Genomic DNA, 11,233 nt, shown 5'->3' with positions numbered 1-11,233 from the left:
AAACAGCCAAATATACATCTTCAGCTCATTTTTTGAAGAATTTTAGTGTTGTGATGTGATAAACGTTAAACCTTATCCAAACTATTGTATACTGTCTAATTTCTGAAGTTTTTATTTTTTTGGTGGCCTTAAATATTTTTTCATGTTATTTCAACAATGTGTCCTCCTTTTTGGAGATGGAAATATGGTAGAAGGCCTAAAGATACTACACACATGGTTCAACATCTTGCCATTTAGTTGTTTGCAAAAGTATCATCCATTCGAAGCATTTTCACGAAATAGGGCAGTCCATTTGTCCAGATATTCAACGCAAGATTCGTACAATACTGCAACATCTGACATAAAAACGTCACATTCACGATCTTTCCCTCCCTCTCTGAGACTTTGCAGCTTTGACTTTAGAGTCGTTGTTACGAACACCTGCTTTTGTCTTTCTTGAATCTTGGATTTTACAGTCTCAAGACAAACCACGACTTCCATAATAGATGCTTTTGATCGCTCGATGTTCTGAACTTGTTCATTGAAAACAGCTAGGCTACAAACGATTGCAAATGTTGCAAGTACAGAACACTCAAATCATTTTCATAAAATTGTTTCAACACAATAGGTGGTTTTTCAACAGAAATTAAATGTGATTGTAAGGCTGAATGCAATTGAAGCGTTCTCGATAAGATAGGATACAGCGAAAGCCATCTGGTTACACTATGAGAAAGAAGTTTTTTATACTCTATGTCCACAAAGCTACAATATCCGCACACAATAAATTCAAAAATACTGAAAAGTTTTGTAGAGAATATAATGTCGGTGCTCATCTGGTTTGTTCCATGATGAACACAATTATTTAAAATGTGTGCCGGGCAACCAACGCCAACCAATGTGGGCACGTCCTGTTGCAAACGAGAGTAAACGTTGTTGCCTTTTTTACGGGCCAAACCACCAAAGTTGGTGTTACAATGTCACCAGTGAAAGAAATGCATTTTTTAAACAATCCCTTTTTGTCAAAGTTTCTTTAACTTCATTTGCAATCGTCAAAGAAGTTTCGTTCGTAGTGGGTTTAACTTCAAGTAATTTCGACTGAAGACCGCCATTTTGCCAATCAAAATATTGGATCACAATCGGGAAAAGCTTGGCTGATTTATGGTTACTGCCATTCGTTGCTACTCCGATGTACATTATTTCATTTTCTTCGATACTGTTTAGCACATATTGAACACTCATAGGGGCAAGAACATTATTTACAATAGCTTCGACTTTGGTTCGAGCACACGCATACTTTCTGCGTATTTTTGAATCTGGAAATACTTTTCTCATCAGAACTGATGTACAATCGTTAGATCTGTAACTGTAGCCTAATGATGCTCGACAGTGTGAAATGCCATGGTGGCTTCAGCAACTGCAACATCATCTTCAGTTTGTGTGCCAGGCTTACAAAAATAGTCTGTAACAGACGACGTTTCTCCTCTAACGGCTTTTTTATGCTTCGTACTGTCAACGTGCATATCTAAACTAAGCTTTCCTTTGTTGGCTACTGAAACAAACGTGCCATAGGGCTATATTTCGCCCTTTTCTAAAAAATGGATATTTTGTCTGTAGCTCTTTGGTAAATTGAGTCTTTCTTTTTGGCATAATCGATGTTTTTGAAACAAACCTAAACTCTCTTAACTCCACTGCCAGCTCTCTACAGTTCCTTTCTTGTATATATAGCAGTGGCGGCTCGTGCCTAAAATTTCTGGGGGTGCTTCTCCAATTTTTAGCCTTTATTGGACAAATATAAGTTGGCAATATATAGAAAAGCCACATTTCTAGTTTTCTAGTCATTGTTTTGTGTAGAAAAAACAAGTAGTACAAATCTTAATTAGCAACTCCATTGTGACGTAATGGTTGTTACGCAATAATGTACACGGGTGTAAACAGCAGACGGTATCATTGGGGAATTTTGTTTACTTGCACAGCGACAGGCCAAACTCAATAACATGCAGTAATAATGTGGCACAGTCTCGAAACAAAGCGGTTGTGAATACGGTAAAACACAACAACAGTATATATAAAAAAAAAATTAATTAATGAGTCGAAAAAGGTATTTCAATTGGACAAACATTTAAGTAAAACTGGTTATAACAATGACTACTAACTAACACACTTGCTATTCAGTCATTAATATGGTCATGTATCATTTAAGTACCTTATAGCCACAGTCAGCATTTTCAACATATTCCATTACACGTCACAGATTATAATTGCCACACAAAAAAACAGCCATAAAGCTGTTTGTATCATAACTGACAAATTCAACAACAACATTACATTTGTGTCAGAACTTGTTTATTCAACATCTTTTCACTACTATCTACCCTTTAGAATGCAACATATTCCATTACACGTCACAGATTATAATTGCCACACAAAAAAACAGCCATAAAGCTGTTTGTATCATAACTGACAAATTCAACAACAACATTACATTTGTGTCAGAACTTGTTTATTCAACATCTTTTCTTAATTTTTGTGTACAACTATTAATTGTTTGTAAGTTTCTTAACTGCTAAACTTGCTGCTTTATTTGGTGGCAAATAGCTTATAATTCCTTTTTTGAAGTACAAAACTCTGCAAGCTTTGAAAATTACAACACTCTCACTTAAATTTCAAACATATTATTAAACATTGTGCTTCTATTTTACAACCAAAATGAATCATAAAGCTATAGTTCAAGCAAAATAATTGATAGCTTCTTCCTTGATTTCCAAATGACAACCAAGAAACTGTTTTTTTTTCTATTTAGTGCTATCACTGCAAGTGCAAGTCTTTTTGGAAATAATGGTGTTCCTTAGAAAAGTTTGCTTCCTTTTCAGTGTTGACATCCTTTTCAAGAACCGTTTTGCCTTTGAGAGACTCATGGAAATTGCTGGCTCACTGGCTTTTCCTTTAAAAGTTTCAGTAACTTTTCTAACAACAGGATATGTTTGGTGGTCACTACTATCTACCCTTTAGAATGTTCATTCTTAAGAAATATTTCCTGTGAAGCAATTTAGCAGCTACTGTTTAAAGAAACATAACATGTCCATTATATCAATACACAAGATTGCACTTGGTTGCAAATACTGTCCACATGGTGTGTTAAGAAACCAAAACTTGAAATTGTCATCACTAAGGCATTTCAAAATTCCTGTTGCTTGTGCAATTGTTTGTTCTGCATTTAATATTGCCTGAATTTCAGTGAGGCATTTAACTTCACAGTGTGCGTAGTTCTTGTGGTTGCTTATTCCTGCATGACATATTTGGAATAGAAGATGTTTTATCCCAGTTTTCTTAAATTTTTATTCAGGTTTTTATTACAAAGGTTAATCGTGACTTTTAAAAGTGTTAGATGAGGTGGTAAATACACTTTCTAATTCAATGATAACTGCAAAAACTGAAGCCCACTTACAGTCATCTTAAAAATTCACGACTAACCTTCAAACAAATAAATTAAAACATGGCAAAAAAATTGTTTAACTGTACTCACTGTCGAACTTAGAATATTGCAAACGGGTTTGGTTTTGCACAATATAGACCCGGAACAGACAACACAACTACAGCGGCCGGTTCACACGCTGCGTGATTGGTGGAGCTGAGCGAGCCGCAGCACCATAGATAACTTAATTCACTAGATGCGCAACTCGTCTGCCTACCAAATATGAAAAAAAATCTCTCGGGTTTATTACTACATAGAACAAGATGTAACTTTTAATGTGTAGTTATGTTTTGTTGAAGTATTTTTTAAACATTTTTATTTTAACAAATCTAATTTAATTACCACGAACGCGAATATATTAGTTTTGCCTTCCTTCAGACGTTGCACGCTTGAATGAACAAGTACACATTTCGTGTGCATTGGTAAGAATATACACATATTTTGTCGTCTTGTCGATAGTTTTTGGAGCTGCAACGTTTAGTTTGATAAAAATGTTTTAGTTTTTAGAATTTTCTTAATAATATCATGAAAAATGGCAATTAACTTCATTTATGTAGCAAGTTTGGACTTCGAATTCGCTGCATTGGACAATTTGCAGTATGTGTGCCACCTTGCTACATATATGGGTTGCCACTATGGTGTCTTCATTTCTGGCCCAGTAGTCAATAAATCCAACTAAGTGGCCTTCCTAGAATACAAAATTTTCTTTGACATGAAAAATAATAAATTAAAAAAACATAAAAAAGTGCATAAATTGCTGGTGTTAACTAACTTTTCATTTCATCCACAGAGCATTGACTGCCAATTGGTTGATACCACATGCACCAGAGTCAATATTTTTAACAATCTACCATACATTGTTTATTAGGATTGTGTGATGACATGTCAGTTCAAAAAATTATGTGTAAAATTGCAACTTATACCTGTACTACTGTAAAGTACGTGATGATAGCAATATAAGAACACCACTGGTTCTGGGATGATTATATGCTGCTGAAGCTCTAGCAAACAACTCAACTGCCCAACGAACCACATCAGGGTGGTGCCGTCTCCCATTAATGGCCTTTAAAGCATTTTTACATTGCATTTAAAAAAAATGAAGCTTGCCACTCATTAGTGAGTGTTTTTGACTCTTAACCAAATCCTGCAGATGGGAAATGACACATCACTGTTCCAGAATTAAATGAGAAACATTTGAATCTGCATACCAAGATATCCTAATGAATTCGGTCATCCACTGTTATCAATTCTTCTTCACTAGTTGCACTGGGTTTCATTTGCTGCACTCTGTTGCGTTCCATTTTTTGCCATACTTTGCACACATTTTACACATTACCGGCCCATCTTGTTTTAAAAGCAGGTGTTATACTTAAAAATGCATTTAAAGTTGATTTCTTCAATGGAGTAATACCCAAGGATAGTGGTTTAACTCGCCATCCATAAAATGGAGCCCATTCAACCTCAACATTGCTTGAGATGCAAAGTCTACCACAAAAATTATAACATACAGAAACCCAGATTAATTCATAATAAACATAACTGTATCTTATGTATGTTTTAACAATTTTATTTTTACATTGTTCTACCAAAAGGTATTTCCCTTTTCTATAAATGTTGTACAACTTGTTGTTTAAAATGAATTGTTAACTTAAGAAGTGTGTACTAACTTTCAGCTGAGGACCTAATTGTTTAAAAGCTTTCTCAACACTTTTAATGCAGTGGTGTTTAACTTCTGAAAGAACCTTTCTGTCAAATGGTGCTTTTCTGATTTTAGCTATAATAAACATTTATATGTTCATGGGCAATGTTACCAATTTTGTCCTGTACTGGTGTTTAGGAATTTTTTTTGGATGGCAAAAAGCATCCAAGCACCAATTTTTAACTTTTTTCTGCAACCAATAATCAGCAGATCGTTTTTTTGTGATATATATGTGATCTTCACATATGAATGCTCTAAATTTAAAAGAATTACTGTTTGATTTTGACAACAGAAGTGGGTTAAAAGGAAATTAATATTACGTTTTTTATGAAGCATGTATTATGTCTCCCTTAGTTGGGTCGCGCAATGAGAGCACACATTTTTGTAAATTGCTGTAATGTTTCTTCATATCAGAGTTGCTTTGAAATTCAGGATTGCAAATTTTAAACAAAGATTTTTTGCCATTGGTTGGCACGGTGTGGCTAACCTAGCTATTACACAGAAATACAACTAAATCACAATTACGAGAATTTAGTCTTGTCCATGGTATATTTAACATACAAAATCAATCAAACAAAAACGGTTAGTGATCCTTTTAAAACACACAATAAACTTTTAAAAACGAATAAAATACACGAGAAACATAACACTTACGTAACCTGCAAGTTTATTATCACTTCAATTTGAAAGTTATTTGACGTTTAATGCAATAAATTGTGTTTTTTTGCCAATATCTTCACTCTTCACCCATTGCCCGCCATTGTAAAGAAGCCAATGTGTACTGGTTCATTCAAGCGTGACCTGTCTGAGCGATTTCGCCGAGTTGCGCATCTAGTGAATTAAGTTATCTATGGCAGCACCCAGTCGCCTCATTCGCCCGGCATGTAGCTTTTCCAAGTGCGCATGCGCACAAGTGCAAAACGTCATGAAACGTCACGATTCGTCATGAAACTGGAGCTGCAGTTCCACCATACATAACATAGTAATGCCATAATTTTTTTTTTAAATGAAAAAAATGCCGATGAAGGCGGAAATTATACTTATAAAAATTATATTTAGGAATAAAAAAATAAGTATCATGAAAGTTATCTGTATTGTTGTGGTAGAAATATTAGGTGAAAATATCTAGGGGGTGCTGCAGCTCCGCAGCACCCTAGCACGAGCCGCCCCTGATATATAGTGAAACACAATTACAATGCATTTAACTGCGACGTCAGAATAAACTTTGTTGACAATCAATTTTTTTATGATAAAGCTGATCATGTAGTTTTACTGTTTATTGCCTGAAGTAAGGGATGATACCTTCTAAAATACATCACGTAAATTTTAACGTAAAAAGGAGGACATTTGGGCTATATTTAACGTCCTCGGAGGACAAGTTACTTTTTATCAAAAAGGAAGACATGTCCTCCAAAAAGAGCACGTATGGTAGGCCTAGTTTAGAGCAGTTTGAAAATGAAAATATTTAGCGAAAAAGTTTGATATACGTCACGCCCGCCAGTACATATAATTTAACATACATGTTCACGGCCGCACAAACACGTCTTTGCGACCGCATGTGACTGTACGGCCGCAGGTTGTGCACCCCTGCCCTACACCAACGGCAAGATAGGTCGAGTCCCTTCGCAGGGGATTTGAATCAACCTGACTGTTCAATGATAAATTTATGAGGAATGTGTAGGTGTCTCGTTTTATGTGTCGTTCAAAGCTCCTTTATTCCATCCAGTGCTGGATTAACCTATAAGCAATATAAGCACGTGCTTAGGGCATCAAGTAGAGGAGGAGCACCACAGAAATGGTTTCTAGGTAAATTATTAAATCTAACAAAAAAACTACAACTATATTCAAAATGTAATGAAAATGAATACGTTCTGTTTATAAAGCGAGAAAATAAAATAAGTGACAAAAGGGATTGATTGCGTGCTCTATGACGTAACAACGTTGCGTTGTTCTGTTTGTTAAAACCTAAAACAGTCAAGACTCATGGGTGCCCAACCCGTCGATCGCGATCGACTGGTCGATCTCGGACTGATATCAAGTCGATCGCGAGGGATTCAGAAAATTATTTAAAATACTTGTTTTGTAATGCATTTTAGGGAATGTTGCCCTACATAGAGGACTTTATTGTGAAAGTTATTCATTAGGATTTGTTGATATGTTTACACCACAAATACTCAGAATCGACGCTTTACGTCGCAAAAGTAATAGTTACGTCATAAGTTCAATGCAGTGTAAAAAGTCACACCCAAACCACGATAAAAACGTAAAACAGGGCTCGGAAAATGCTAGTATTCCTTTGGTAATACACACATAATCTTGCATTATCTCGTTAGTTTGTATTGGAATGGTAGATCCCGAGAGTTGGACTACCTCAAACGTCGATCTTGAGTCAAAAAAGATTGGGCACCCCTGGTCAAGACAGTAAGGCAATGCTTAATAGTTAATAGCATACTGTTTGAAAACATATTCGCGTATGTGGCAAACGTACATTAAACACGACGCCAATACTAGTATGTTTATACAATTGGGCAACAGTGGCAGCAGCAAAATTAGGCGTTTTTAATTGAGTTTTGAAGTATTTCTGACATTCTGAAACAAATCTGCAAGTTTAATATCAGATAAGCTTATAGTCTATTACCCTTGCTGTATATTATATTAAAAACGAAATCTCAAAGAATAATTTTGTTTTACGTTTTAAAATTACGTTTATATTTCGAATTAAAAATGGTGTGGGGCACCAAATTGTTTTAGTGCTTAGGGCCTCTAATGGTGTTAATCCGGTCCTGATTCCATCACAAGAAACAATAAAGGCAATAGTTCGCGTACAATAATATTTGTAAGATTTCTTGCCTCTAGTGGCGCAAGCTATTATGTACGGGTGCCAGGAAGATCGTCCTGGCATTGCTATTGTCGCAACAATGACTTTGTGACGTCAAATCCATTGTGGTGCAATTACCTTGTGCGAGACCGCATGGTTATTAGTTTATTGTTGTCTGTGATGTGCTGAACGCATGAAAATGATTTGTGATAGCTAACTAACCAATTTCTGCTTCTCTTCGTAAAAACAGAAAGTTTATTGCAAATGTGCAAAAGTTGTATTGAAGTGAATTGGACCTGTGAACTTTGCGCTGAGCATTGGATTATTGTGACCCGATTAATTTACTGTGGGCAAGATTCGGCCTGCATCGATCTGTGCGACGAAGTGACTTGGTTGCATTGCTGTACGCCGGTATGTTTTAATGTAGTGGCCTGTATCTTGGTGTGTTTCTATGTGTTTTACTGATTACGACTTACGATATTTACAGTGTGAAAACCGCAATCTGTGATTTTCAACTGGGAAGTCTAATGCCTGGACCGATCAAAGTTTGGTACGTTATTTGTTTCTCCCCCGTGAATGCGATTTTTCGCTGTTCCTCGTCCTGACTTTTTACCAGTGTTGTAATATTTGCAGAAAACCGCGTTTATTGCGCGCGTCATTCATCTTGGTCGAAATAAAATTATGTTGCTCGCACTGGTAGCTTGTCCAGGCGCTGCACTGAAGGTGCGACGCTACAATATTCATATTGTAGTTTTATCTGGGTAATCGTGTCATTCATATTGTTAATCTCACATGTTGTTACCGGGAGTACTTGGGAAAATGACAAAGGGAAAATGACGCAATAAAAAAATAAAGAGTTGGGCTGCACTGCAAGAACATTAGCGCACGAAAAATACGCAAAATTATAACTATATGTCAGTTGTTCCCAACCTGGGGTTCGCGGACCCCCAAGGGGTCCGTGGAGGCAAACATTTGTAGTAGCATTACCAACAGTACAATATTTTTGAGTTCTCAAACCGTTTTTACAATCCTGTATATAAGACATAAGTGCAAACTGTTTCTCAAACCTTTGGATCAGAAAAACTTGTGATTGTTACCTCCATTGTGACATCACAACACACATTAATAATAGAATTCTTTGTGTAAGTATTGTACAGTAGAAAATGTATCTCTTTCAGTGCATTGACTGCTACAGTACAGAACTTTATTGAGATTAAAGGACTTTGAAGGTTGATTAAAATTCTGCCCCCGAAGAAACGGGTAGAGCTACTGACGGGGTGCCTCCTAGGAGATCCAAAAGTGCTTAATTTTTAAAACGGTATATCTCATTAAACTTAAGATTTTTTCATGTTTTTTTTCTACAATGTGTCCTCCTTTTTGTGGATGGAAATATGGTAGACCTACGTAAGATCACTTTGCGTGGGAATGTTTCAAAGGCATTTTATTACGTCACAAACAAGACTGAAACAATATAAACATAGTGCGCAAACAATGGCCTCTGTTAGTTACTTGAAAATGAAGTAAAGAACCACTTCTCAAAACTCGTTTTTCTATCTAATTTTTGCTGATACACAGATCTCATATTACAGAAGATTGTAGACGTACTTTAAGCTCCTCGCGGTCCCCCGTAAATGAACTAAACAACAAACCGTACTCGAAATGAACCTCAATATGAACGAAGAGTGTGGGAAATAACCGATTAATTAGGAAATAAAATAAATCACAAGCTATTCTGTGCATTATAAAAGAAAAATGGCTTACTGACATTTGCTGGATGTTTCTTGCCAGCCTACACCCGTGCACTTCCCAATACAGCTCGTGCCCTCGTGTGCAAATATTCACTATAGCACTGTTGCAAATAGGCAGGGTTGCCATCGATATATACCCCTTCGTGCATCTCACGACATCTCAGGTCTTGGTTTACTTTCACTTGTAGCAGGGATTTGACTTGTAATTTTTGAAAACAAGACAAAATAAGGACTTAAGTCAAAAACAAGGACATTTCTTAGAAATATAGACAATACATTTTTCTAAGCTATGCCCTTCAAAATAAGGACAAATCTTAGAAATAATGGCGGTATGGCAACCCGGTAAATAAAGTATCACGCAACAACAATAAAAGCAGTTTAATTTACGCGTGACACGTAAATATTTTGCACCAATCGAAAAAGTTTCTTTATAACTTCACCTTTATCCTAAAACAGTTCCTAAAGACACCACAGAATCAATTTAATTGAGTAGCTCTAAACCAGATTACTCAACCTAAAATAAGCTAACAGTTTTTCAGTTTACACCTTCTTTAAACAGTTTTTATTGCGTTTAGAAACACTTTTGTCCGAAAGAATACTAAACCCTCAAAGATTTATTCAATGTTGGGGACTTTTTGTGCGTTAAACAACATAGTCTACTGATCTACTCTGTAACTTCGGGCTTAGGCCATAGGCGTCTGCAAATAGTCCAGGCGCAACACACATGTAGTTCGCAAGAAGTCTAATGTAGGCTAAGCAATCTCGTATTGAAGCAATATAACCACGGAATTTATTTCCTACCAAGCCAATAAACCACTGTATTTGTTTTTTTTCCGCACTGTAGGGAAGTGGTTCTCAAACTTTTTCATTATTTTTTAAAAACGGTCCCTTTGCCATTATGTCGAGGGCTCGCGGTCCTTTAGCTGGAATGTGCATTTCAGAAAAACGAAAGTTGATCGCATTTTTAGCAAGTTATGCAAAAGGATTGCATTTTTGATAGTTGTCATTCAATAAAGGCTATTGTTTAGCAATAGAGACAGTCGATTCTCAATTCTAATTTGATTTAAACTTATTCAGTGGCACAAACTGGTGCTAAATAAGATTAGAGAATTACTTCAACCGCTTTGCGGTCCCCCCAAAATTGCCTCACGGACCCCTAAAGGTCCGCGGACCCCAGTTTGAGAACCGCTGCTGTAGGGGCTTGTATTAAACACCAAAAGATAATATTTACACGTGTGGGAATATTAAAGTCAAAAATGGGTATAATAGCCCCTTGATAGCCCTTACCATCAGCATTTTAATAAGTTTCATTGGTAGTTTGCGTATTTTCAGGTAGCCTGACCCTAAGACATCCCACTTGAAGAAAATAAAATGCGTTTATGTAACAACATGTTTTGTAGTGTTTTCCGATTTGCAAACAAATACATAAATGTAAATGTACACCAAGAGACTTAACTTGTAGACTACTCTGAAGGTAGGCGTGCTGTTAAGTATGCAACAAAGCAAACCAGAAAAAG

At 36.2% G+C, this 11,233-nt stretch overlaps 1 pseudogene; it reads right to left on the bottom strand.

Annotated features, from left to right (window-relative positions):
• Positions 1-252: 252 nt before the first annotated feature.
• LOC145209029 (uncharacterized) lies at positions 253-1,499 on the bottom strand (annotated as a pseudogene).
• Positions 1,500-11,233: the final 9,734 nt, after the last annotated feature.

This window comes from Phallusia mammillata, chromosome 1 (genome assembly GCF_965637545.1).
Source record: "Phallusia mammillata chromosome 1, kaPhaMamm4.hap1.1, whole genome shotgun sequence".
Lineage (NCBI taxonomy): Eukaryota > Metazoa > Chordata > Ascidiacea > Phlebobranchia > Ascidiidae > Phallusia > Phallusia mammillata.
This window is presented reverse-complemented; position numbering and strand designations above follow the sequence as displayed.